Genomic DNA, 22,869 nt, shown 5'->3' with positions numbered 1-22,869 from the left:
CATCATTTCTGATTCAGTAGCACAAAGCAAATAGATAAGATCATTAAGGGTCATGTCATAGTCTGTTTCATAGTAGTCCCAGAGGAACTAACTATGTGACTTAGAAAGTGATTTAACATCCGACTTTCTTAAGACTTTGACACCCAACTCTCCCGGCTTGTCAATATGTGACTTCATCTCCAAGATGTGAGCACACATAGACCTTGCTTGCCAATAGGGCTTGAGTGACCTTGAACTTGTGGGTTAGGGAGAATAGTTGGAGGAGGTGGAGGAAGTAAAGTTCCAAGAGATTTGGAAAGATCATAGATGTCTGAGCAAGACATCTTTTTGGGAGATATTCATGATAGTTGATTTAAAGTACTTAGTATAACACCCAATATGAAATATTAAGGCTAGGACCCAACACAATATTTTATAACTTGGAAGTGGGATGCCGTAATCCAAGCTATAGAATATTTGAAGGTAGGTGAATGACGATTCACAAATTTCCACCATGAAAAACGAAATAATTTATTAGGTTTTAATTAGATTTTGAAACTCCTAGATCTTTTGAGATTCATTGAACTTTTCAATGGCATGTTTCAATCTCGATTGTGCCCTTCAGGTTTTGTGACTGGGATGTCGAGGATCACAAAACAAGGTGTGAAGTAACCATGCAAATTACTTGGTACTCTTAAATGTTTGTCACCCAACCGATGTGCCGGTTAACCACACACGCTCCACCGGCCTATGATAAACTTTAAGAAACCCTTTGCCTACCTTGTTAAGTCCAGCTAGTATGCTGGTTAACCACACGTGTTCCACTAACCGACTTAAGCAAAGTGCAAAGTGTAATTTCATGGGTTAGCATCAAATTCACATTTTCCTAAGTAACTAAGATTAGGAATTTCTACGTGATTTAGTTACTTAGTATTTATCATTATACTTATAATGAAGGGAGAATTATAGTCCTTGTCCTACCCGTTCGGCTAACGACCCTCCACCAGTCAAGGAAGCGGTGGGTGAGAGTGGACACCCATTAAACTGCCATTTTATAGGCAGTAACCTTATACCCCCCCCCCCTTATAGACCAACTTTGTGAATGAGGCCTACTAATGGTAAGATGACTTGCTCTTATACATATATATATATATATATATATATATATATATATATATATATTATTAACTTATAATATTATAAAGTATAAGGGTTGAATTTTAACTTTTAAAATCCTAAGGGCTTAATTTGGAATTAAAGTATTCATGAAAGAAAACTTTTCAAATTCCAAAACTTGAGGGCAAGTTTTGAACTATTCAAAAACTTTTCAATTCCATAACTTATGTGTTTAAAGTAGTTTTAATTCAAAAAACTCTTCAAGTTCCATAACTTGAGGACAAGTTATGGAAGACTTTAAACTATTAAAGGAATGTGACTTTTCTTTATTCATAACCTATGGAAATATTTATGAGTTTTATGAATCTTAAATGTGACTTTTCATCTAACTTGAGGACAAGTTACAAAAACACATTTTAGAATCAACTCTTAGATTAATTTGGATTGAAAACAACAATTTCACATAACATTCCTATTAATCTAAGCAACTCATAAGAACAAGATAATTCAATCAAACTTTTTCATGTAATTAGCCTAATCACTAAAATAACACAAAACATGAATCTATTGACAATTATCTTTGAAATTGGATTAGCATGAACATTACCACATCAAAAACAGGTTTATAAGTTGAAAAACAGCTTAGGGTAATGTTCCTAGTCCAATTCCAGCCAAAACAGTCGAAGATATGCTGTCTGGGGGTCCAACTCGTCGAGTGCATGAACCAACTCGGCGAGTTGGATGAGTTTTGCCTTGGACTCGGCGAGTCTGCTGTCCAGACAGCATACAAACTTCGATTTTCAGCCAATTTTTGCAAGTATAACAAGAAAAAAAAACCAGTTTCTGATACCACTGTTGGGTTTTGAGCATTCTAACACTCCTAAGTGTACATGCAACCCTAAATACCGTGGATCTATGTTTTCTCTATTATACATGCAAATATGAATATTCCAAGGTATTACCCTAACCAGCATACAAAACATTGATACTTGGGTAATAAACTTGATAGAAATACATACCTTGTTGATGTAGCTTGATTCCTTGATGCTCAAGATCCGAGTGCCCCAAGTGTGACACCTCAAATGGTTCACACAACATCAAATGCACTTGGAATAACTTAGAGAGAAATGAACACTTCATGAAATCGGCTAGCCCTCACCATTTCTTCATAGTCACACATGGTTGCCAATTTTGAGGACAAGTTATGGAAGACTTTAAACTATTAAAGGAATGTGACTTTTCTTTATTCATAACCTATGGAAATATTTATGAGTTTTATGAATCTTAAATGTGACTTTTCATCTAACTTGAGGACAAGTTACAAAAACACATTTTAGAATCAACTCTTAGATTAATTTGGATTGAAAACAACAATTTCACATAACATTCCTATTAATCTAAGCAACTCATAAGAACAAGATAATTCAATCAAACTTTTTCATGTAATTATCCTAATCACTAAAATAACACAAAACATGAATCTATTGACAATTATCTTTGAAATTGGATTAGCATGAACATTACCACATCAAAAACAGGTTTATAAGTTGAAAAACAGCTTAGGGTAATGTTCCTAGTCCAATTCCAGCCAAAACAGTCGAAGATATGCTGTCTGGGGGTCCAACTCGTCGAGTGCATGAACCAACTCGGCGAGTTGGATGAGTTTTGCCTTGGACTCGGCGAGTCTGCTGTCCAGACAGCATACAAACTTCGATTTTCAGCCAATTTTTGCAAGTATAACAAGAAAAAAAAACCAGTTTCTGATACCACTGTTGGGTTTTGAGCATTCTAACACTCCTAAGTGTACATGCAACCCTAAATACCGTGGATCTATGTTTTCTCTATTATACATGCAAATATGAATATTCCAAGGTATTACCCTAACCAGCATACAAAACATTGATACTTGGGTAATAAACTTGATAGAAATACATACCTTGTTGATGTAGCTTGATTCCTTGATGCTCAAGATCCGAGTGCCCCAAGTGTGACACCTCAAATGGTTCACACAACATCAAATGCACTTGGAATAACTTAGAGAGAAATGAACACTTCATGAAATCGGCTAGCCCTCACCATTTCTTCATAGTCACACATGGTTGCCAATTTTGGGAAGAATAAGATGCTTATATAGTGTGTCACAATTAGGGTTACACCATGTAAACCCTAATTGTCATGGCCTTTCATTTCCATGATCCATGGGTACAAAAACACCATGGAGCATCCTATGGGTTTTAGCCCAACTTGATAATCCATGGAGCATCAGCCCACTATACAAGTATGGATGATTTACACAATCAACCCATATATTTAATTAGTCTCCTTTTGATCACTTAATTAATTCCAAATTATTTCTTGATCAATACTAATTAAATAATCTTATTATTATATTAGAACTTATAATATATTACCAAACCTTAAGTGTTATTTCTCTCATTTTAGTCTATCCAAATGCATGATGCCATGCAACCCAAATGGACCATGCCGAGTCGGGTCAAGTACATACCAAATATAGTTATGGACTTAGACACTAATCCAACACAGACAACCAAAAGTTCATGCAGTCCCAAAACCCTAATTCTTCACTGCACTCATTGAGAATCTTAAAAACGGGTAAACCCTACCCGACTCGTCGATTCAACTAAGGGACTCGACGATTTCCTTCAGTCTCTTTAGTGTTCAGCCCTTTTTAGTGGGATCTAAGGTCCCAAACTCCAGATCTACCCTTCCCTAGTGTAGTTACCATATAAAGTTGCAAACTTTACGTGCATGCAAGGCCTCACAAGGCTAAAACATCAAAACTAAGCTTCCTACAAGGATTTTGTGCATGGAAAGGGCCTAAGCTGGATAAAGTGAGCAAATTTATGTCATTGGGGACCCAGAGAGGTCCAGATCTGGAAACATATCCTTGTGATAAGTCCAGATCCAAGTATGACTCCATTTTGCACCAAAAATGACCATATCCTTCCATGAAATGAGATCTAAGCAAATACAGATCAAGGTGGTAACTTTTTACCTCTAAATGGATGCTCACAACCAGTAGATGTCGGATCCCAAGCTTTCTCTTCTATTCAAGCTCCTCAACCCTCAAGTTTCCTTCTCAAATGCACAAGTTTTACTCTCTAAGACTCACACACACTCAAGGAAGCTCAATAATGTGGCTAGAGTTTCTTTCTGGGCTGTAAGGACGATGAGGGAGGCTACAAATGAGCCATAAGTACTTTAAATAGGGTACAAACCCCTGAAAATTAGGGTTTCTCTCTACAACGCCTACTCGTCGAGTAGGGGCCTTCCGCCTCGTCGAGTAGGGTTTAAATCTCGCGTCCTCATAATAGTCTCTACTCGACGAGTTGGAGCTCCCCAACTCGCCGAGTCCATGCACAAAACCTTAAAACTTAGATAAATTAAATAATACTTGGAACAAGTGTTACAGATGGAGGGGAAGTCTGCATCCGTGATGGTGCTTTGTTTTGATTTGTTCCGATAAATGTAGTACCTGTGAAACATGCAGTTCAAGTCGAATTTGCTGAAGTTTCCGTCCGAACCCAGAATTTTTTTTTGATTCTCTTCCAAGACCACACTTCCTTTTGAGGTCGTGCATTGACGGAGTAGAATGTCTTCAATCTTTCTCTTTCGGTTCTGACAATCATTTGAGGATCATCATCTAGGTGGAGTGGAGCAAACTTGATGTAATATCTTCCGTAGGGAGAAATTGGGAGATCGATTTGGTCTGCATATTGCGTAGGTAGATCATAATACATGAACAACACAATGTCAAGATCATAGATTATCCCTTCACGAAAAAGTAGGGATAAGCCCATCAATGGATTAGGATTGTCTTTTAGAGATTGGATCTGAATGCTCTCTTTAAGGTCTTGATCAATTTGTTCTTGTGACCATCCTTCGTATTTCTTAAATGTCCATTCAGGGCTGTTAGGTTCCCAGACATGATTTTTCCCTTTGTCTTGATGTTGATTATTCAAGTCAGAAATGAATTTTTGAATGTCTTCGGTGATTGTGAACTCTGGTGGTGGAGGAATCAGAGGCTCTTCCGGGATGTCATCAGGTTTCCGAAGAGGTGAACCTTCATCAATGGGAACTATTCTTGGAGAGGGGATAAGAGGAAGCATGGATTGGGTAGCTCAGAATGCGTTGATTATGAGCTTAGTCTTAACTTTGGCCATTTCGCGACTTCGCTGAAGAACGTCTGCCAAGGATGATGGCCAGGTAACAGCAGACCATATCCTTTTCTCTTCCTTCGAAAGAACCTTAGCCGGAAATTTTCTCGGAGCTTGAATTCTGACCATGGCATTTGTGATGCACTCAACTTCTTCATCATCATCTTCATCATCTTCAGATGGGGTACCAGTGGAAAAAACCTGAATACCATCATCGTCAGATTCATCTCGGAGTCGGAACTCCGAGGTAGGTTTTCATGAAATGGTACGATCCTTTAGGCTTGGTCCTTCTCTCCCTCTTGCATCGGATGGCCCGACTTCCAAGGCAAGTCTGGCTGTTTCTTTGACTTCGGAGAACCTGTCGAATACTTTTTGTAAGCTCGTGTTCATTTTCTTCGTAAGGGCATCATAGGCATCAGTTGTGGGAGCTTGAGCTTTCAATTGATTAAATAAGGAGGTAAGGATAGAGAGCATCTTGTCAAACTTGTTGTTTGGAACGTCGACTATGTTCCAACAAGCTCAGAGGAGTTTAATGAGGACCGGTTGCATTATAAGATTGAGTTCATCCTTTTTTTTATTTCCTTCTCCAACCTCTGAATCTGCTTCTCATGTCGGACATGGATTTGCTTGATCAGTTCGTTTGTGGCACCTATCATGTCTTCATAAATTTTCAACATTGTAGAGGTGATGTCAATATGGTGATCCAGGATGGAGCTGTACTTTTGCTCAACCTCTTCCAAAGTATGCTTGAAACGCAAGGAGATAAGCTGATCGAGTTGCTATGCCCTTTCTGCATCTGAGGGTGCAGGTTGCTTCACTTCAGACAACTACTTCAAAATAGCGTCAAGATTGGAATCGAGGCTTTGCCAAAAATTGGTCTATGTACTTCACCTTGGAAATAGTAGCAACAATATTGTCTCGGAGTTCCAACAATGCGAATGGATCAGCAAAGTTTGCGGCTAATGATCCAGTGTCCAAGGAGGAACTATCAGAGTTGTTGTTATCTCCTCCTTTGCTGACTGGAGGATCGGAAGGAGCATGATGGTTCTCTATTTGATTTTCCTTGGGAGGGTTCGTTTCTATTTCACCTCCAAGTGTGTTCTTAACTTCTTCATCTACTTGAATTTCTTCATCAACAGGCTCCGATGAAGATGACGATAGTCCAAAATCATAGACAGGTCTTGATGATGATGGATTTTGCAGAGGGTGAAATGAAGAGAAAACGGGAGGAGCGCCAACGATAGCGCTGTCATCGTCGAACATAAATTCTGTGGAATGATCTTCGTCTAGATCAGGATGGAGGGCATCAAGATGAGGAGACTTCGGAGGATCGTCTGAGATGATTGTGTCTTGATGAGTTTCTCCTGATGCAAATTCTTAATCTGTAACTTCGTCGGTGGGAGCAATAAATGGAAGATTGCTCTGAATGACTCGATTTCTCATAGAGATGAGAGTTTGTTCAACTTGGGAACGAGTAAGCTCTGGATGTCTTGTGTGAGCCCTGCTGACAAAATCTATCCAATCAGGATCATTAGTACCTAGTCGTCCTTTACCTGAGCCGGGTATCATACAAGTTGTGGCTTTTGAAGTGGGAGGGACAACCCCATCTCCAAAAAGCTTGGGATCCGAGATAGGGACCTCAGAACGTGCCTGTGTATGTGTGTGTGCATGTGCTATTGAAGCTCCGAAGGGTACTTTAGAACTATTTTCAACATCGGCATCACCTTTTTGGGAAGGTGAGGGCGGATCATATGGTAACTCCTCGTGTGTGTGTGTGTGCATGTGCTATTGAAGCTCCGAAGGGTACTTTGGAAGAGTGGCCTGGTGGGGGGGGGGGGTGAGCGGATGACCAGAGTCAGTCGAAATGTCATTGATTGATTCCTTTTGAGAGGAAACATCGTCTTTGGCTCTCCTTTTTGAATTTTGGTTTAGAGTGATAGGTTTTGCGTTTAGTTGCCTTCTTTTTCTTGCCACCAGTTGAGACTGGTTTGACCACATCCGAAGGTTGTTCAACGGAGACTGGGGTAGACTGTGTTGGGTCATACACAATCGAAGTCTCCAAATGATATTTCAAGTAAGGGGACTCGGGTGGTAAAGTGGCCAACATATGTTGTGGCAGTCTACGTGTGGGTCCAAAAGATGATTGGTTCAGAAATCTGTAAGTCTTTATAGCCTTAAAGGAGAAAAATACCTCTTTTGGTTCTGTATTGATCGAAATTGGCTCTTGTTTCTCTCGGTAGACTTGCTGAAGGGTAAGAGCCCAGAACCTCGAACTAGAAATTTCATTTGGCTTTCTCTTCATGGCGACCTTCCGAAAGTATTGCAAGAGAACCTCAGTCAAATCAACTGCATTCGTCTTCCCCGAGTAGATGTTGTAGAACACATAGAGCCAATCTTTGCTCATGGTATCAGTGTCGCCATGCTTGCCAGAAAGACCTCGAAGAATAAGGTGCATAAGGACCGTCCAAAGGCCAGGGACTGCAGATTTCTTGAATTTCTTGGCTTTGAACTCTTCTGTATACCCGATTTTCGTTAAGAAATGTCTGGAACTCTTCAGTTGTAGGTTCTTGCACTGTGAAACCCTTGGGGTTTTCTGGTATGATAATGGCCTTGAGAAAGGTTTGTTTTGATACAAGAACAATGCGATCACCTGTGATTCTTATTTCTAGAACTCCATATTCAATCTTGATTCTATCGAAGGCAGTATGAAGGATTCGAAGTGGAATTAGGGAATTTGGGGTTTTTGTGAGTGGAATGGCGATGGGATGGCAATAAATGAACTCAATCATTACCCTAATGAATTCATCATAGTCGATAGGATCAAGCGAGAAGAGTTGGGTGGTTTCATGAATGAATGGCTTTATTGAAGAAGATGAAGCAGAGCCTTTGGAGGATTTCTTCTTTGGAGCAATTTTTGGAGTTTCAGGAGCATTTTGGGATGAAGCCATTGTTGCAGGTTGAGAGCTCGAAGAATAGTTTTTGCAGAGAGAATACGGAAGAAGATGATAAGAGCGTAAAAGAGAACATATGGGTTTTGAAAACCTTTTATAGTTTACCGGGTCGGGTTTGGAAAAAGTGTAATGATGATACATGATTTGCAAATGGATCACATTGAATGTGTTGTCAAAATTGGCATGCGTTTGACCTGCAAGGACTAAAGATGCGATGGCAATACGTGCGAATTGGAAAATCATCGTTTCAGTTGAAAGGATGTGCACTTTTATCGAGACGTGTACAGAAAAGCGCGATAATTTAGGATTAAAGGATAATCATTAAAAAAATAACCGTTTAAGTCATGAAGGAAAACGTTTCGGAACAAAATTTAATGAAAACCCTTTTGAACTTCTCTTGAAATGGGTGATCTCGGAACAAGGAAGTTCCGAGATGGATTGTCATAAGATAATTCCAAGGAGAAAATGAAAACACTTGTACATGATATAGAGTTCGAGATTGCACAGACTCAGAGTGAATATCAGATGTAAAATGTAAGAAGATCTTAGAGGACATTTAAACAGATTTTGCGATTCCGAGACGTGAAAAGTCGGAGCTCGAACAGAGGTAAGAGGTGAATGCACATTACCATTTTGGACTTGAATTCCAAGGTGAACTTCAAAACATCCTTTTGAGATAGATTCTGAGGTGAGATCCAAAGCAAAATACCAATGTGACTATATTGGTCATGAACTTCAAAAGATAAGGAGAGTTGTACAACTTAAAACTAGAAGGAAAGGTTGGACAAAAAGACACGTAAAATGATCCTATTTATTCTGAGAGGAAATGATTCCGAGATGAACAAGATTTGACTTCGGAATCAATTAACTTTCTGGTGTTTCCATAAGAGAGTACAAGCTTCTTGGAAGAACTGATGATCAGGCAACATCATACCCATTTTGTTCAGAACCCCATTAAACGTTTTTTCGTCTAATGCCTTAGTAAAGACATCAGCAATTTCATCGTTAAATGGAACAAAAATAAGTTCAATGTTTCCTTTTAAAACATGATCTTTTATAAAATGGTACCGAATATCAATGTGCTTCGTCATGGAGTGCTGAATTGGATTGTGATAAATCGCATTGGCACTTTGAGAATCACAATAGATTGGAATCTATTGAAATCGGTAGCCATAGTCCAGAAGCTGTGATTTCATCCAAAGAACTTGAGAAGTGCAACTAGCAGCAGCAATGTATTCCGCTTTGGCTATTGAAAGAGCAATGCAATTCTATTTCTTAGATGACCAGCTAACCAATCTTCCACCCAAAAATTGACAGCCACAAGAGGTGTTTTTTCTATCCAATTGAAGACCACCATAGTTCTAATCGGAATATGCTTGAAGGAGAAAACTCTCATTTGTTGGATACCAGATTCCGAGACTCTTTGGACCTTTGAGGTATCGGTATATTTTCTTAACAGCCAAGAGATGAGACATCTTTGGATTGACCTGAAATCTGGCACACAAACATGTGGAGAACACTATGTCCGGACGACTTGTTTTTAGGTAGAGTAGCGATCCAATCATTCCTCTATACTTATTTTCATCGACAGCAACACCTGATAGGTCCGAGAAGATTTTGTGTCCGAAACCCATAGGAACCTTTGGAGAGGCACAGGTGTCCATCGAATATTTCTTGAGAAGCTCGGAAATGTATTTTTCTTGGTAAATAAAGATTCCTCTGCTGTTTTTCTTTACTTGGAGACTGAGGAAGAAACTTAGTTCACGATTCATGCTCATTTGGAATCGACTAACCATTAACTTGGCAAAATCAACAACCATTGATGAATCCGTGGATCCAAAAATGATATCATCAACGTAGATTTGGACTAGCATGATATGTTTTCCATTTGAACTTTGGAATAGGGTAGGATCGATAATTCCTCTTTGGAAACTGGAACGCTTGAGAAATTCGGTGAGAGTCTCGTAGCAAGCGCAAGGAGCTTGCTTGAGGCCGTAAACAACTTTTCGGAGTTTGTAGCAATAGTTCGGATAAGAAAGACTGACAAAACTGGGAGGCTGTTGGATATACACTTCAGTATCTAGTTCACCATTAAGAAAAGCACTTTTAACATCCATTTGGTAAACTTTAAAGCCTTTATGAGCTGCATAAGCAAGAAAGATTTTGATGGCTTCAAGACGAGCAACAGGAGCAAAGGTCTCGTCATAATCGAGTCCTTTAATCTGAATGAATCCTTTGGCCACCAATCTTGCTTTATTTCGGATGATAACTCCAGCGTCGTCTAGCTTGTTTCGGAAAACCCCATCTCGTACTCACAATCGGGTGATCCTGAGGAGGAGGTATGAGACTCCACACTTCATTTCTATTGAATTCTGCCAACTCTTCTTGCATGGCTATAATCCACTCAGCATGTTATAATGCTTCCTTGATGGATTTTGGTTCAACCATATAGATAAATGCCGAGAAATGACAGTCAGTTTGGATGTTAGTGGCAGAGCGAGTTTGAACACCAGTGTTGAGATTTCTGATGACCTGATTTAGAGGATGATCCTTGGTCCAGGTATGTAATCTCAAAAAATCTTGTGCAACGAGATGATCCGACATCAACAATAGGGTTATGTTTCTCACCCTGAACATTTTGAATTTGAGGGTGATGCTCCCCCTGAACTTCGGAATCGGAGAGGTCTACGTCATCTTCGTTCGGAAAGTCAAAGAAGTTGGCATCTCATTCGTTGTTGTTCGGAATAGGATCAAATTCGGAAAATTGATCTGCTGCATCTTGGAATCCTTCAACATTTGATTCAAGAGAGGGAAGACCATTCTCCCCCTCAACCCGAGAAGGTGGAATTAGATCGTAATTAAGTGGAGGAAAAGTGGGAGACGGACCGGAAACATTTTGTGAAATTGGAGCGGCGGTTGATGAAGGCCTTCTTGATCGAGATTCTGAATCAAGAGCTGTTTCTGATGGTCCGAATAGGGTTTCAAATTCAACTTCATGAATAATTTGAGGATTCGGACATCCTGGCAATGGAGCATCACACTCTATGATGTGGGTTGGGCCAGAATTCCGAACGAAGTTGTCATCAAAGGTGACATCAAAGCTTTCTTCAAGAACACGAGTCTGACGATTCAGAACTCGGTTAACTTTTGATTTTGCTGAGTATCCTAGGAAAATTGCTTCATCAGCTTTGGGTTGAAACTTTGTAAGTTGATAATGGTTGTTTTTGATAAATCACTGGCAGCCAAAGACATGTAGGAATGAGATACTCGACTTATGACCATTCATGGCTTCATACGGTGTCATGTTGAAGCGTCGATTGATGATACTTCGATTTTGAGTGAAGCATGCAGTGGACACGACTTCATCCCAAAGATAAAGTGGAAGATTTGCAAAGTTAAGCATCGATCGTGCAACTTCAACAAGGGTTCTTTTTCTCCTTTCAACCTCACCGATTTGCTGAGGAGTGTAGGGAGCTGGGAAATTATGGTCAATGCCTTTGTCGGAGAGGAATTTCTCAATGGTGACATTGGTGAATTCCGAGCCGTTATCACTTCGTATTCGTCTCACAGGTAGTTTGATGAGAACTTCAATTCCTTTGATAAAGTTGATAAGTTTCAAAGCTGTCTTAGATTTCATCTTGAGGAAGAAGACCCAAGTGAACCTTGTAAAATCATACACAATCACAAGAATGTACTTTTTGTGATGCAGACTTTCTACAGTGGAGGGTCCACAAAGATCAATATGAAGGAGTTCTAATGGTTCCGAAATTGATTTTTCAAGTATAACCGCATGACCTTTCTTGGATTGCTTCCTACATTCACACGCATCACACACATGATCATTTTCGAACTTGAGGAGTGGCAGACCTCTGACCATTTCACCGAAAACAAGATCATTCATATATCGGAAGTTTAGACGAGCAAGCCTCCGATGCCATAACCAACTCACTCCAGGAACAAATTTAGAGAGTATAAATAGTTGAGGCTTGCCAATGATCATGTTAATTTCTAGAGGATACATATTCTTGTTGCGATTCGATTTGATGAGACATTCTTTCCGATCTTTTGTCATGACATAGTTGTGGTTTTTACAGAACTCAAATCTTCAGTTAGAGTCAGTGAGTTGAGCCACATTGATAAAATTGTTTCAGTTCAGCTACGTACGCCACATTTAAGACAGAGAAATTGTCATTGGCGAGGATGCCATAACCTCGGATCTGAGAGTTGGAGTTGTTACCATACATCACATAGCCAACATTAGGTGAGAGTTTGAGATCATACAGAAAGTCTTTCTGCCCCTTCATGTGCATGGAACAAACAATATCAATATACCATATTGTATCTTGTTCCGAAGCACAAAGCCCCTGCAAAATAGTGAAGTTTGGAGTTTTTAGGCTCCGAGTTAGGTTTTGGGACTTTGGCACGGGCTTTGAACTTTGGCTGTGACTTTTGAGAAACAGATGTCTCGGAGGGATGGTTCCAAGATGCTTTTGGAAAGAAAAAGAAAGCCATGGTCTTTTCATTGATCCAGAAATCATATTCAACATGTTGTTTAGGAAAAATTTTCTCGGACCGACAGTTTTAGGAGCTGTAAGAATCACAGTGTCACTTGTAGTTACAATTTCTTTTTCAACAATTTTAACTTTTCACTCAAATTTTTTCTTTGAATCATTTGAAATTTTTTGAGTAACAGTGTTCTTAGCAACTCGTTCTTTGTTCGCTACTTTTTATGGGACATTTGGTTTTGAAAGTTGTTGTGGTTTGAAAATCGTACCATCAGATTTAGCAATGAAAACAGAGGAAATAGTTCGAGGAGAGTTAGTTCTGGTGGGACTAGTATCAATAGTAGTCTTTTTCGGAAGGGGACTGACAACCTTATTTTGAGCTACCGAACTAGGAGGATTGGATAGCTTTTTAAGAATCTTAACAATCACAAATGTATTGTGGTTCCTAGTGGACGGGATAACAGTCCGAGATACTTTCTTTTTGGAGTTCTCGATGAACCTGGAGTCATGTCTTGACCTAATTTCCTTTTTGAGGGCATTTTTGTCTTCTATCTTAGGATCGGCGACGTCTTTCCTATTTAATGAGGGTTTCTTCCTGGAGTCAGATGATGACTTGGAAGTTTGGCCAATAGATGGGTTGTTAAACCTGGGCTTTATGGCACTAAGGTTGTTTTTGAAATTACTTGAGAGTTAGAAACACATGAGCTAGATGAATCATCACTTAAAATTTCCTCAACTTCACTATCTAGAGATGCCCAAACAAAATCTGATCTATAAGAGTCAGGTCCAGTTGTCTCTGGAGTTAATTCCTCAACAACACAATTGTTAGGTGCACCGAAGTTCGGAATTTGAACTCCAGTATGGGTGATGCTAGGGAATGATTCTGAGGTCTGATTCAAGTCCAGGTGTATTAGAGGCGGAAAAGGTGTGGAATCAGGACACTTGAAAACTATTGGTTGAAACTCAGGAATCAGAGATGAAAACCGGTCTGAGGTCTCAGGAAGGGGTGACAATGGCGAGACAGGGGTATCTGAATGCTTGCGGTTCGGAATGTTGTAACATCCCAAAATTTTAAGACTAAAAATTTCATTTTGATTCATTAATAAAACCATAAGTTATCAAAATATTTCATTAAAACATTGTCATCAGAGTTCCATATCAAAAATCAGAGTAAAACATCCCAGGCTAAACATCATGGTGTATGCGATGCAGTCATCCCGAGCTCTTCCCTCCGCTACCGGAAGAACCTGAAACCAAAACTGAAAACCGTAAGCACAAAGCTTATTGAGTTCCCCAACCTACCACATACCATACATATAACGACATAATGGGCCCCCGCCCGCTGCATCGGGACATTCCCGGCATCGGACTCGCTCCGGCATCGGGCCCCGCCCGGCATCAGGCCCCGCCTGGCATCAAGCCCCGCTCGGTATACATATATGTTTCTCTTAGGCCTCGCCCGCTATACATATACAATCACAATAACATACTAGCACATAAAGCAACATACACTACTGAATTCCTATTCAAAGGCCCCGCCTATCTTGGGCCCCGCCCCTGTCGTGCTATTGAAGAGTCATCGAACCCCATCCACGCTCCTGCTAATAGTGAAATACCCCCCCCCCCCCCCCGCCCACACTCACCCTTTTCCAGTCCCGGGCCCCGCCCCTGCTATGCTAATAATGAGATATGGAACCCCGTCCGTACTCAGCTAGTGGTGAGATACGGGACCTCGCCCACACTCACCTCCCTACCAAGCACATACATGTATCACAAAGACAACAAGTATAACTACTATGCAACATATAACATTCCTCGGGCTTACCCCGACATCGGACCCTAGTCCGGAAACATACTACCGACACATGCAAGAATCACAAAGACCTCTAGCATACTAACATACCTCAGGCCTCGCCCGACATCGAATTGTAATCCGGAACATATATCATAAAAATGCCTAGGGCTAACCCCCGGGTCTAACTACTATACTCAAACATAATGGGTCGGCATTGTGGTCGTAGACCCATGCACACAATGAGGAGACTCACCTTGCTCTGCTGAAGTCCTGTTGATACCTCTCTGGCTGCTATCTGGCAATTCCTGAACTGCTGATCCTTCGGCTCCCCTAGCTACCAATACCAAAATATCACTTAGTCCAAATCAATAATCCTTCTTAGGGTAAAATGACCATTTTACCCCCTAGTCCAACTTGGTCCCTATCTAAGGCCCAAACCATGATCTAAAAAGGCCCAACAGTAGGTAGGCTTCCCAAGCCCACTAGTGGCCCACTAATGGCTCAATTTTTTAAATTGGGCCCAATCCCTCTAATGGGCCTTACCCTAAGCCCAAACATATTCTTGGCCCAAAACATCTGACTTCTGATGGCCCACTAAGGCCCAAAGACCTAAAGTCCATTGCTTAGCCCAACTCGAGGCCCAACAACACAAAGCCCACTCTGACTGAGTACGCGAGGCGTACTCAGTTGTACGTAGGGCGTATTGGGCTGGTGGCCTATGCGCTGCGCGTACCAGCTTGTACGCCCAGCGTACTCCCCTGTTAAGCCCTTTCTTCTATTAAGCACTTAATGCTTCTATCCAGTGGTCCAAATCATAGATCTAAATTCCTCTTAACGTCTGACTCCATAAAGTCACTGACTTGGTGACTTTACATGTCCCAAACATGTCCAAACACCAAAAATGGTATTCTACTTCCATGGAAATGGTCTTAACTCTTGCATGAGCCCAATAAGACCACCAAGATGACAACTTTCTGTCCTAGGGAGTCATTTAGCACCAAGGGTGGCAACCCTTAGCCTAGAAATCGAATTTGGACTATAAAGCTTCATCCTTTGGACCAAAATGACTTCAAAACCAAACTTCACTAGATCTAAGCATACTTGAGGAAATTTTATAGCTTTATACCTCCAAAGAGTCCCAGATGATGATGCTATCCCGGATCTATGAGCTCAAGCTACCCAAGTCCTTCTTTGCCAACTTCTTCTTTCTTCTTCCAAGCTTAAAACCACCAAGATGGGCTTCTCAAAATCAAAATCACACAAGAATAGAGGGATGAGACGTTCTAGGGTTTTTCTGAGGTTGGGGAGGCTGATAGGGGCCAGAGTTTGAGTCCTAATGTTCCTTATATAGTGCTTGACCCTAAAATTAGGGTTTTGGGTCTCTGAGCGTACGCTGGGCGTACATCTCTTACGCTGGGCATACGTCTTCAGCATCCGCGACCACTTATCCTTTCTACGTTGGGGGTACCCCAGCTTACGCTGGGCGTACTCTTGCACTGGCCACCTTGCATGCATGGTCCTTTCTTGCCATCTTTCTCCATTAAGGACCAATATTGCCAATAACTTCAAATTGCTATAACTCCTTCATTCTAAGTCTGTTTCCGACGAACTTTATATCCACGAAATGGTGGCGAGAAGCCCTACGCTCCTAACTACACACCCAAGCCTTAAAACCTTCCAGATAAAACTCGGGAACCATAAAAGACCGAATCGCTCCTACCCTTAGCCTCCGAGACTTCAACCAAGTACTTTCAAAACTGGGTGTTACAACTCTCCCCCACTTAAACTAGACTTCGTCCTCGAAGTCTTCCGTGGCTACTTATCTCGGGTACTTCTCATGGGTCATAGTAGCCATTCCAAGCTAGCCTGAATGCTCACAACCATTCTTATACAATGCTTAACCTTTTCTGCATCAGTCCGACTCCCGAAAGGACCGCTACACTTGACCTCCAGAGGTCCAATCATTACCCTGCGCAGTCGATGGCCTTCCCAAGGCAACTGTACATAAGCGACAACCTTGCCTATCTCTGCGAAGGACAGATCCTTTGCTGTAACAAATCTCTAGCCACTCCGAGTGCTGGTCCCTTCGCTGTTACCCACTGAATGCTTCCACTTACTTTGTCCAGATGTTGAACACTCAACTCAGTGTGAAAATCAGATAATCCTTCAAGTAGAAGATTCATCCCTGAAACGGTTAGACTCATACGAGAGCTGCGCAACAAAGCCAAACCCTTTACTCTGAGATTACTTAATCCAGCTGTGAGTGACTTAGCATCTCTCTGTCAACTAGCTGCTCCACTCCAGAATTCTCTTATCACTACCTGTCCGAAGATCCTGTTGTTTCTTATCCGCTCTCCGGATAAACCGGGACCACCCTGGTCCCAACTGGTTTACCATCATCTGGATTACCGGACTCCCACCGGTCACTAAACCCAAGCTCAATCTCTCAGTCGCTCCCAGCGACTTCCGAAGAAACTCCGGCTATCTAAACCTGCTCTATCTACCTTGCCACTCTGGCTCTATAAGTCCTAGGATCCTCGATCCCCTACCTTGACCCTACAGTCTCTACCAGGTCCCACCTGTGCTGCTATAAGTACACGGGCCTCACCCACTGGTCCCACCCAAGCTATATCTCGGAGTGGCCTCTCCCACAGGTCTCACCTTTCTAGGGCTATGCAGGCCCACTCCTCCTCAAATCTCAACTTACTATCCTTCCCTGACTCTTATCATGCTGACTAGGAGATACGGGCCTCACCCATACTTCGCTAACTGGGAGATACGGGCCCTAGCCCACACTCCGCTAACTAGGCTGCTAATGAATGCTACAACTATTCCGTAGACTTACATCCCTTTTCTCACTATCTGAGTGTTGGTGGATGCTACGACTATCTCGTAGTCTTACATCCTGGCTAAACCCACGTCCTGTCAGAAATTCTCCGACCTGATTTCCCAAACAAGCTATCTACTGTTGTGAATACACGAACCCTATGTCGGGAAGTTTCCCAAACTTCCAATTCCTGCACTACTCTATACACATGGTCAATCGGGCTGCTTCCCTACCCAACAGGATGCGAACTTATCCCGACTCACACTTACTTCCGCTCCCGAATACTCGGATGGTTCTCCCCCACTTCGATTCAACTAACTCCTTACAGCTCACAGCCTTGGAAAGGATTCCTCATCCTTCTTAGCATCCAATGATCGATCCGCTCGCAATCCAATGCTCACACTGCTAGTGATCTAACTGACCAGTACCAATCAATATCTCTCTCAAAATACTAGCGACACATGTCCCGAGTTCTAGTCACGCTTGCTACAGTTACTGCATCCTGATAACCTTATCTAAAAGGGAACGACCTCTAACTATTATTCTAAAATCCAAGGTATGAAAATGGCATATAACTCAATATCGATGCAGTACCATAACAATAAAATCATAAATAAAAGCTGATAGGAAAGAAAAAGAAACGCTCCTGCAATATTGGAAGCTGCTCGTGCCTCCTCTGTGGTCAGCTGGAAAGCCCTGCTCCTCACCGTGGGTGCCTCTGACCGGCCCTGACGGCTGTCGGTGATCCTCAACGTCACAGGGGCAGGTTCCATCACATGTCCCGTGGTAACCAAGCTCGAACACTGGGCCTTCTTGTGGCCCCGCTGAGTGCAATGGAAGCAGATCAGGTCTGATCCCTGAGTGGTGGTAGCTGTACAATCTCTGCTAAAATGACAAGTCCGTCCGCACTTGAAGCAGTCAGAATCACCACCACTACCACTCCTGCACGAACCCTCGTGTGTCCTGCCAGACCTGCCACACCGGCTGCGGCTCTGATAGTCCCTTGATCTCGAATCTGACGCCTTGGGTATCATGCCTGAACCTGTGGCTACCTTAATCTCATCCGGCTTCCTTTTCCTGCGATGCTCTAGGTCGATATCCCTCTCCCTGGCTCGAGTAATCATATCCTCCAGCGTCTTGCAGCTGGACCTGCTCACAAACTGCCTGATGTCATCCCTTAGTATCTCGTGATATCGGGCCTTCTTCATCTCCTCATCCGCCACATACTGCGGAAAAAGAAGAGCCCTCTCCCTAAACTTGGCGGTAATCTCCGCCACAGTCTCAGTCGTCTGTCGGAGGTCCTGAAACTCCCGCACTAGCTGCTGCACCTCAATCATCGGTGCAAACTCGGCCTTGAACCTAGCCGAGAAATCACTCCATGTCATCACGCCCAACGCGACATCATCCCCAATGGCATGTCCAACCTCCTCCCACCAATCCCGTGCTCTGTCCTTCAGAAGACAGGAGGCAAGTCGGACCTTGTCCCCCTCGGGACATCGGCTCGTACGGAAAGTGTTGGCAACATCGGCCAACCACCTGCAGCTAGTGATGGGGTCCCGAGCCCCATGGTAATCTGGAGCTCCACAAGCTCTGAACTCTCGGAATTTCAGGGTATGCGCCCCCATCATGGCCATCATCTCAGTACGGAAAACTCCCAGCTTCTCATCCAGAAGCTCTAAAATACCCTCCTTGAGCGAACCAAAGACCACAGGAGTCTGGTCTAGAATACTGCGCATAATCTCTGCTGAAATAAACTCTCTCATCTGCTCCCCGAGTTGCTCGGCTCCTGAGCCCGAGCCTGATCCCTCACCGGCACCTGAATCGCCAACTGGTCTACCCCGTAGCGTCACCATTCTGCAACATATCATAATAACCCTCAGAATACTCATCACTACTGAGGGATCACACATATACTACAAGTTCCCTGGTTTTAGCTCATCCCTCTTTGATTCGAGTACAGATCCTCTGCTTTCAGTAGTATGGCCCCCTACTACCTTCCACATCTATCCGTATTTTCCTCAAGATCTGCCTTGACTCCACCAAGTCCCTTCTACTACTACTACTTCTGATCTCATACTAAGCTCTTCCTATGCTTGCCCTAGGGTAATCACCAACCTACTATCCGCCATCAGTTGCATAATAAGTCCCTGCTATCTCCCCTTAGCTAGCTAGCGAATACCATTACATATCACTAAGAGTAGATAATTCTTCGAATGAGAGGTTCTGCCTTACAACGGTTGGATTCATACAAGAGCTGCGGAATAGGGCTAAACCTAACCTTCTAAAATTATTTAGTCCTCGTAATATGTAACTTAACATATTCGTTTACTAGTTAGTTAAAGATAACCAAAACTCCAAAAAACACAAAACAAACAACATTTGGGCATTGGGAAAACTAACCACATAATCCAATCAAATTGTTCTATCCCCTAATCAGGAATTTGTACTAGCATGCAATTCAAAAAGCTCATACACATATAACAGGCACATAAGGCATCCTCCTAGATCCTTAGTCCTAATCTAGCATGCAGTTCTAATACACATATCATAACATAAACTTGTATGACTAATTTGGGAGAACTTACTTGAGCTCGGCTGATTGCATGCACCACACCCTTTTCTCTTTTCAAAGTTCTTTTCTCTTTTCAATATTCTTTTAAAATGATTTTCTTTTGAAAATTTTCATACCAAGTCCCCAATTTGAGTTCAGACACACCCGAGAGTGTGCCCGAATCCCTCAAACCAAGGCTCTGATACCAACTTGTAACATCCCAAAATTCTAAGACTAAAAATTTCATTTTGATTCATTAATAAAACCATCAGTTATAAAAATATTTCATCAAAACATTGTCATCAGAGCTCCATATCAAAAATCAGAGTAAAACATCCCACGCTAAACATCATGGTGTGTGCGATGCAGTCATCCCAAGCTCTTCCCTCTGCTATCGGAAGTACCTGAAACCAAAACTGAAAACCGTAAGCACGAAACTTAGTGAGTTCCCCAACCAACCACATACCATACACATAACCACATACTGGGCCCCCGCCCGCTGCATCGGGACTTGCCCGTCATCAGACTCGCTCTGGCATCGGGCCCCGCCCGGCATCAGGCCCCGCCTGGCATCGAGCCTGGCTCGGTATACATATCTGTTTCTCTTAGGCCTCGCCTGTCTCCGGGCCCCGCCCACTATACATATACAATCACAATAACATATTAGCACATAAAAGCAACATACACTACTGGATTCCTATTCTAAGGCCCCGCCTATCTTGGGCCCCGCCCCTGTCCTGCTACTAAAGAGTCATGGAACCCCGTCCACGGTCCTGCTAATGGTGAGATCCCCCCCTGCCTACACTCACCCCTTTCCAGTCCCGGGCCCCGCCCCTGCTCTATTAATAATGAGATACGGAACTCCGTCCGTACTCAGCTAGTGGTGAGATACGGGACTTCATCCACACTCACCTCCTTACCAGGCACATACATGTATCACAAAGACAACAACTACTATGCAACATATAACATTCCTCGGGCTTACCCCGACATCGTACCCTAGTCCGGAAACATACTAACGACACATGCAAGAATCACAAAGACCTCTAGCATACTAACATACCTTAGGCCTCGCCCGGCATCGGATCATAATCCGGAACATATATCATAAAAATGCCTAGGGCTAACCCCCGGGTCTTCCTACTATACTCAAAAATAATGGGCCGACATTGTGGCCGTAGACCCATTCACACAATGAGGAGACTCACATTGCTCTGTCGAAGTCCTACTGATACCCCTCTGGCTGCTATCTGGCAATTCCTGAATTGATGATCCTTCGGCTCCTTGAGCTATCAATACCAAAATATCACTTAGTCCAAATCAATAATCCTTCTTAGGGTAAAATGACCATTTTACCCCCTAGTCCAACTTGGTCCCTATCTAAGGCCCAAACGATGATCTACAAAGGTCCAACACTAGGTAGGCTTCCCAAGCCCACTAGTGGCCCACTAATGGCCCACTAATGGCCCAATTTGCTAAATTGGGCCCAATCCTTCTAATGGGCGTTACCCTCAGCCCAAACATATTCTTGGCCCAAAACATCTGACTTCTGATGGCCCATTAAGGCCCAAAGACCCAAATTCCATTGCTTGGCCCAACCCGAGGCCCAACAACACAAAGCCCACTCCGACTGAGTAAGCGGGGCGTACCCAGTTGTACGTGGGGCGTACTTAGTTGTACGCAGGGCGTATTGGGCTGGTGGCCTGTACGCTGCGCTTACCAGCTCGTACGCCCAGCGTACTCCCCTGTTAAGCTCTTTCTTCTATTAAGCACTTAATGCTTCTATCCAGTGGTCCAAATCATAGATCTAAGTTCCTCTTAACCTCTGAATCCATAAAGGCAATGACTTGGTGACTTTACATGTCCCAAACATGTCCAAACTCCAAAAATGGTATTCTACTTCCATGAAAATGATCTTAACTCTTGCATGAGCCCATTAAGACCATCAAGATGACAACTTTCTGTCCTAGGGAGTCATTTAGCACCAAGGGTGGCAACCCTTAGCCTAGAAATCGAATTTGGACTATAAAGCTTCATCCTTTGGACCAAAATGACTTCAAAACCAAACTTCACTAGATCTAAGCATACTTGAGGAAAGTTTATAGCTTTATACCTCCAAAGAGTCCCAAATGATGCTGCTATCCCGGATCTATGAGCTCAAGCTACCCAAGTCCTTCTTTGCCAACTTCTTCTTTCTTCTTCCAAGCTTAAAACCACCAAGATGGGCTTCTCAAGATCAAAATCACACAAGAATGGAGGGATGAGACGTTCTAGGGTTTTTCTGAGGTTGGGGAGGGTGATAAGGGCTAGGGTATGAGTCATAATGTTCCTTATATATCGCTTGACCCTAAAATTAGGGTTTTGGGTCTCTAAGGATACGCTGGGCGTACGTCTTCAGCATCCGCGACCACTTATCCTTTCTATGCTGGGCGTACTCTTGCGATGGCCACCTTGCATGCATGGTCCTTTCTTGCCATCTTTCTCCATTAAGGACCAATATTGCCAATAACTTCAAATTGCTATAACTCCTTCATTCTAAGTCCGTTTCCGACGAACTTTATATCCACTAAAAGGTGGCGAAAAGCCCTATGCTCCTACCTACACACCCAACCGGGACCCATAAATGACCGAATCGCTCCTACCCTTGGCCTCCGAGACTTCAACAGAGTACTTTCAAAACTGGGTGTTACAAATGTCTCCCATAAAAGTTAGATTATGTAACTCCTTTAAGGGACGAGCAATAGGTTTTGGAAACTCGCTTCCGAGACCAGGTGCTTTGGACCAAGGATGACGAAAATTATGAGCCATCCGTTTCGTGGATTCAAGAATATCTATGGCATGATGTAAGGCATCAATTTTGGCATTCAGACATTTGTTATCACAAGTTAAAACATTCCTTTCAGAATAAGTGATTTCACATTTGTCTTTAAGAATGATACATTCATCTTGAGACATTACAAGTTCACG

The sequence above is a fragment of the Lactuca virosa genome, chromosome 4, assembly GCF_052849685.1.
Source record: "Lactuca virosa cultivar CGN04683 chromosome 4, Lactuca_virosa_CGN04683_v6, whole genome shotgun sequence".
In the NCBI taxonomy this organism is placed as follows: Eukaryota; Viridiplantae; Streptophyta; class Magnoliopsida; order Asterales; family Asteraceae; genus Lactuca; species Lactuca virosa.
The sequence above is the reverse complement of the archived record's forward strand: the minus strand, read 5'-3'. Positions refer to the sequence as shown.